General features: G+C 41.7%; 6 non-coding genes across 6 annotated transcripts; all 6 read right to left on the minus strand.

The window, feature by feature from the left end:
- Nucleotides 1–362: 362 nt before the first annotated feature.
- Nucleotides 363–434, minus strand: trnap-agg (transfer RNA proline (anticodon AGG)). Its single transcript has one exon. It is a non-coding gene; the product is annotated as a tRNA-Pro (tRNA).
- An 893-nt stretch (nucleotides 435–1,327) lies between these two features.
- Nucleotides 1,328–1,399, minus strand: trnap-agg (transfer RNA proline (anticodon AGG)). The gene has a single exon. It is a non-coding gene; the product is annotated as a tRNA-Pro (tRNA).
- Nucleotides 1,400–2,290: 891 nt separating this feature from the next.
- Nucleotides 2,291–2,362, minus strand: trnap-agg (transfer RNA proline (anticodon AGG)). Its single transcript has one exon. It is a non-coding gene; the product is annotated as a tRNA-Pro (tRNA).
- Nucleotides 2,363–3,254: 892 nt separating this feature from the next.
- Nucleotides 3,255–3,326, minus strand: trnap-agg (transfer RNA proline (anticodon AGG)). The gene has a single exon. It is a non-coding gene; the product is annotated as a tRNA-Pro (tRNA).
- Nucleotides 3,327–4,216: 890 nt separating this feature from the next.
- On the minus strand, nucleotides 4,217–4,288 carry trnap-agg (transfer RNA proline (anticodon AGG)). Its single transcript has one exon. It is a non-coding gene; the product is annotated as a tRNA-Pro (tRNA).
- Nucleotides 4,289–5,179: 891 nt separating this feature from the next.
- trnap-agg (transfer RNA proline (anticodon AGG)) lies at nucleotides 5,180–5,251 on the minus strand. Its single transcript has one exon. It is a non-coding gene; the product is annotated as a tRNA-Pro (tRNA).
- Between the last annotated feature and the right edge of the window lie 749 nt (nucleotides 5,252–6,000).

Consider the following 6,000-nt stretch of genomic DNA (forward strand, 5'->3'; position numbering starts at 1 on the left):
TATAATCGGTCTTCTCACAAAAACATCGGTAGCTTCTGAACCGTTTGACCTACAAAATCCTATGACCCCTCCCTGGAAAGAGGAGACCCTCGCGAACACGGTGGTGTTCTCAATTTTTCTCTACGTCCCCCACAAGTGTCTAGGGACTCGTCTGAATTCGGAACCCTCTATGTGCCAACTTCTGTTTGTAGAATCAAACATCTTTGGGCTTTTTGCAGGTTTTCTAAATGAAGTGCGACATTGAGCCAACTAGTGAATATCACAATAGATTAGCAGTCCATCGCCTAAACCATTCAGCCACCTCGTCCTGCGACCAGTGGCCCGAGATCTGCCTGTCTGAGCTTGTTAAAATATCTGCAAAAGGGCTCATCCGGGATTTGAACCCGGGACCTCTCGCACCCTAAGCAAGAATCATACCCCTAGACCAACGAGCCTTACACAAGAATAAAATTGTTTTGCTTTCTGCAGCAATGACAATGAGGATATCGATTGTTGTTGTCCATGGTGCTTGGAAAGATTGAACCTCATGTGAGTGTTTGTGCTATACTTGTGAGCATAGCAGTCTTCCAAACTGTTGACCAGGCTTCAGTTCAAATCTTTTGTAGTTCATCTGCTGTGTCTTTCACATTCTGTCTTCTTTAGCCGCGACAGCAAACTGATGATGAGTTTTGACAAATGAATATTAAGCAAAATTAGATCAATTAATATTTTAAAAGAGAAAAAACGAAAAAATAAAACTTCAAAAAGAATGGAGCTCATTTATTTTGAGTCGATTGATGCATCAGTAAGTGAATCAAAGTAAACGAATGTAAAAAATACCCATTCAAATCGATCAGTTTTCAACTAGAGAGATTGAGACGAGTCGTATCTGTCTCAAGCCTCCATAACTGTTTATGTTACACCTCCACATCTGCAATGAAAGGTGGTGGAGCTAGAGCGGTGTTTGTCAAACCATGAGACATACCTATAATCGGTCTTCTCACAAAAACATCGGTAGCTTCTGAACCGTTTGACCTACAAAATCCTATGACCCCTCCCTGGAAAGAGGAGACCCTCGCGAACACGGTGGTGTTCTCAATTTTTCTCTACGTCCCCCACAAGTGTCTAGGGACTCGTCTGAATTCGGAACCCTCTATGTGCCAACTTCTGTTTGTAGAATCAAACATCTTTGGGCTTTTTGCAGGTTTTCTAAATGAAGAGCGACATTGAGCCAACTAGTGAATATCACAATAGATTAGCAGTCCATCGCCTAAACCATTCAGCCACCTCGTCCTGCGACCAGTGGCCCGAGATCTGCCTGTCTGAGCTTGTTAAAATATCTGCAAAAGGGCTCATCCGGGATTTGAACCCGGGACCTCTCGCACCCTAAGCGAGAATCATACCCCTAGACCAACGAGCCTTACACAAGAATAAAATTGTTTTGCTTTCTGCAGCAATGACAATGAGGATATCGATTGTTGTTGTCCATGGTGCTTGGAAAGATTGAACCTCATGTGAGTGTTTGTGCTATACTTGTGAGCATAGCAGTCTTCCAAACTGTTGACCAGGCTTCAGTTCAAATCTTTTGTAGTTCATCTGCTGTGTCTTTCACATTCTGTCTTCTTTAGCCGCGACAGCAAACTGATGATGAGTTTTGACAAATGAATATTAAGCAAAATTAGATCAATTAATATTTTAAAAGAGAAAAACGAAAAATAAAACTTCAAAAAGAATGGAGCTCATTTATTTTGAGTCGATTGATGCATCAGTAAGTGAATCAAAGTAAACGAATGTAAAAAATACCCATTCAAATCGATCAGTTTTCAACTAGAGAGATTGAGACGAGTCGTATCTGTCTCAAGCCTCCATAACTGTTTATGTTACACCTCCACATCTGCAATGAAAGGTGGTGGAGCTAGAGCGGTGTTTGTCAAACCATGAGACATACCTATAATCGGTCTTCTCACAAAAACATCGGTAGCTTCTGAACCGTTTGACCTACAAAATCCTATGACCCCTCCCTGGAAAGAGGAGACCCTCGCGAACACGGTGGTGTTCTCAATTTTTCTCTACGTCCCCCACAAGTGTCTAGGGACTCGTCTGAATTCGGAACCCTCTATGTGCCAACTTCTGTTTGTAGAATCAAAAATCTTTGGGCTTTTTGCAGGTTTTCTAAATGAAGTGCGACATTGAGCCAACTAGTGAATATCACAATAGATTAGCAGTCCATCGCCTAAACCATTCAGCCACCTCGTCCTGCGACCAGTGGCCCGAGATCTGCCTGTCTGAGCTTGTTAAAATATCTGCAAAAGGGCTCATCCGGGATTTGAACCCGGGACCTCTCGCACCCTAAGCGAGAATCATACCCCTAGACCAACGAGCCTTACACAAGAATAAAATTGTTTTGCTTTCTGCAGCAATGACAATGAGGATATCGATTGTTGTTGTCCATGGTGCTTGGAAAGATTGAACCTCATGTGAGTGTTTGTGCTATACTTGTGAGCATAGCAGTCTTCCAAACTGTTGACCAGGCTTCAGTTCAAATCTTTTGTAGTTCATCTGCTGTGTCTTTCACATTCTGTCTTCTTTAGCCGCGACAGCAAACTGATGATGAGTTTTGACAAATGAATATTAAGCAAAATTAGATCAATTAATATTTTAAAAGAGAAAAACGAAAAAATAAAACTTCAAAAAGAATGGAGCTCATTTATTTTGAGTCGATTGATGCATCAGTAAGTGAATCAAAGTAAACGAATGTAAAAAATACCCATTCAAATCGATCAGTTTTCAACTAGAGAGATTGAGACGAGTCGTATCTGTCTCAAGCCTCCATAACTGTTTATGTTACACCTCCACATCTGCAATGAAAGGTGGTGGAGCTAGAGCGGTGTTTGTCAAACCATGAGACATACCTATAATCGGTCTTCTCACAAAAACATCGGTAGCTTCTGAACCGTTTGACCTACAAAATCCTATGACCCCTCCCTGGAAAGAGGAGACCCTCGCGAACACGGTGGTGTTCTCAATTTTTCTCTACGTCCCCCACAAGTGTCTAGGGACTCGTCTGAATTCGGAACCCTCTATGTGCCAACTTCTGTTTGTAGAATCAAACATCTTTGGGCTTTTTGCAGGTTTTCTAAATGAAGAGCGACATTGAGCCAACTAGTGAATATCACAATAGATTAGCAGTCCATCGCCTAAACCATTCAGCCACCTCGTCCTGCGACCAGTGGCCCGAGATCTGCCTGTCTGAGCTTGTTAAAATATCTGCAAAAGGGCTCATCCGGGATTTGAACCCGGGACCTCTCGCACCCTAAGCAAGAATCATACCCCTAGACCAACGAGCCTTACACAAGAATAAAATTGTTTTGCTTTCTGCAGCAATGACAATGAGGATATCGATTGTTGTTGTCCATGGTGCTTGGAAAGATTGAACCTCATGTGAGTGTTTGTGCTATACTTGTGAACATAGCAGTCTTCCAAACTGTTGACCAGGCTTCAGTTCAAATATTTTGTAGTTCATCTGCTGTGTCTTTCACATTCTGTCTTCTTTAGCCGCGACAGCAAACTGATGATGAGTTTTGACAAATGAATATTAAGCAAAATTAGATCAATTAATATTTTAAAAGAGAAAAACGAAAAATAAAACTTCAAAAAGAATGGAGCTCATTTATTTTGAGTCGATTGATGCATCAGTAAGTGAATCAAAGTAAACGAATGTAAAAAATACCCATTCAAATCGATCAGTTTTCAACTAGAGAGATTGAGACGAGTCGTATCTATCTCAAGCCTCCATAACTGTTTATGTTACACCTCCACATCTGCAATGAAAGGTGGTGGAGCTAGAGCGGTGTTTGTCAAACCATGAGACATACCTATAATCGGTCTTCTCACAAAAACATCGGTAGCTTCTGAACCGTTTGACCTACAAAATCCTATGACCCCTCCCTGGAAAGAGGAGACCCTCGCGAACACGGTGGTGTTCTCAATTTTTCTCTACGTCCCCCACAAGTGTCTAGGGACTCGTCTGAATTCGGAACCCTCTATGTGCCAACTTCTGTTTGTAGAATCAAAATCTTTGGGCTTTTTGCAGGTTTTCTAAATGAAGTGCGACATTGAGCCAACTAGTGAATATCACAATAGATTAGCAGTCCATCGCCTAAACCATTCAGCCACCTCGTCCTGCGACCAGTGGCCCGAGATCTGCCTGTCTGAGCTTGTTAAAATATCTGCAAAAGGGCTCATCCGGGATTTGAACCCGGGACCTCTCGCACCCTAAGCAAGAATCATACCCCTAGACCAACGAGCCTTACACAAGAATAAAATTGTTTTGCTTTCTGCAGCAATGACAATGAGGATATCGATTGTTGTTGTCCATGGTGCTTGGAAAGATTGAACCTCATGTGAGTGTTTGTGCTATACTTGTGAACATAGCAGTCTTCCAAACTGTTGACCAGGCTTCAGTTCAAATATTTTGTAGTTCATCTGCTGTGTCTTTCACATTCTGTCTTCTTTAGCCGCGACAGCAAACTGATGATGAGTTTTGACAAATGAATATTAAGCAAAATTAGATCAATTAATATTTTAAAAGAGAAAAACGAAAAAATAAAACTTCAAAAAGAATGGAGCTCATTTATTTTGAGTCGATTGATGCATCAGTAAGTGAATCAAAGTAAACGAATGTAAAAATACCCATTCAAATCGATCAGTTTTCAACTAGAGAGATTGAGACGAGTCGTATCTGTCTCAAGCCTCCATAACTGTTTATGTTACACCTCCACATCTGCAATGAAAGGTGGTGGAGCTAGAGCGGTGTTTGTCAAACCATGAGACATACCTATAATCGGTCTTCTCACAAAAACATCGGTAGCTTCTGAACCGTTTGACCTACAAAATCCTATGACCCCTCCCTGGAAAGAGGAGACCCTCGCGAACACGGTGGTGTTCTCAATTTTTCTCTACGTCCCCCACAAGTGTCTAGGGACTCGTCTGAATTCGGAACCCTCTATGTGCCAACTTCTGTTTGTAGAATCAAACATCTTTGGGCTTTTTGCAGGTTTTCTAAATGAAGTGCGACATTGAGCCAACTAGTGAATATCACAATAGATTAGCAGTCCATCGCCTAAACCATTCAGCCACCTCGTCCTGCGACCAGTGGCCCGAGATCTGCCTGTCTGAGCTTGTTAAAATATCTGCAAAAGGGCTCATCCGGGATTTGAACCCGGGACCTCTCGCACCCTAAGCAAGAATCATACCCCTAGACCAACGAGCCTTACACAAGAATAAAATTGTTTTGCTTTCTGCAGCAATGACAATGAGGATATCGATTGTTGTTGTCCATGGTGCTTGGAAAGATTGAACCTCATGTGAGTGTTTGTGCTATACTTGTGAACATAGCAGTCTTCCAAACTGTTGACCAGGCTTCAGTTCAAATATTTTGTAGTTCATCTGCTGTGTCTTTCACATTCTGTCTTCTTTAGCCGCGACAGCAAACTGATGATGAGTTTTGACAAATGAATATTAAGCAAAATTAGATCAATTATATTTAAAAGAGAAAAACGAAAAAATAAAACTTCAAAAAGAATGGAGCTCATTTATTTTGAGTCGATTGATGCATCAGTAAGTGAATCAAAGTAAACGAATGTAAAAAATACCCATTCAAATCGATCAGTTTTCAACTAGAGAGATTGAGACGAGTCGTATCTGTCTCAAGCCTCCATAACTGTTTATGTTACACCTCCACATCTGCAATGAAGGTGGTGGAGCTAGAGCGGTGTTTGTCAAACCATGAGACATACCTATAATCGGTCTTCTCACAAAACATCGGTAGCTTCTGAACCGTTTGACCTACAAATCCTATGACCCCTCCCTGGAAAGAGGAGACCCTCGCGAACACGGTGGTGTTCTCAATTTTTCTCTACGTCCCCCACAAGTGTCTAGGGACTCGTCTGAATTCGGAACCCTCTATGTGCCAACTTCTGTTGTAGAATCAAACATCTTTGGGCTTTTTGCAGGTTTTCT

This window comes from Salmo trutta, unplaced genomic scaffold (genome assembly GCF_901001165.1).
Source record: "Salmo trutta unplaced genomic scaffold, fSalTru1.1, whole genome shotgun sequence".
Classification (NCBI taxonomy): Eukaryota; Metazoa; Chordata; class Actinopteri; order Salmoniformes; family Salmonidae; genus Salmo; species Salmo trutta.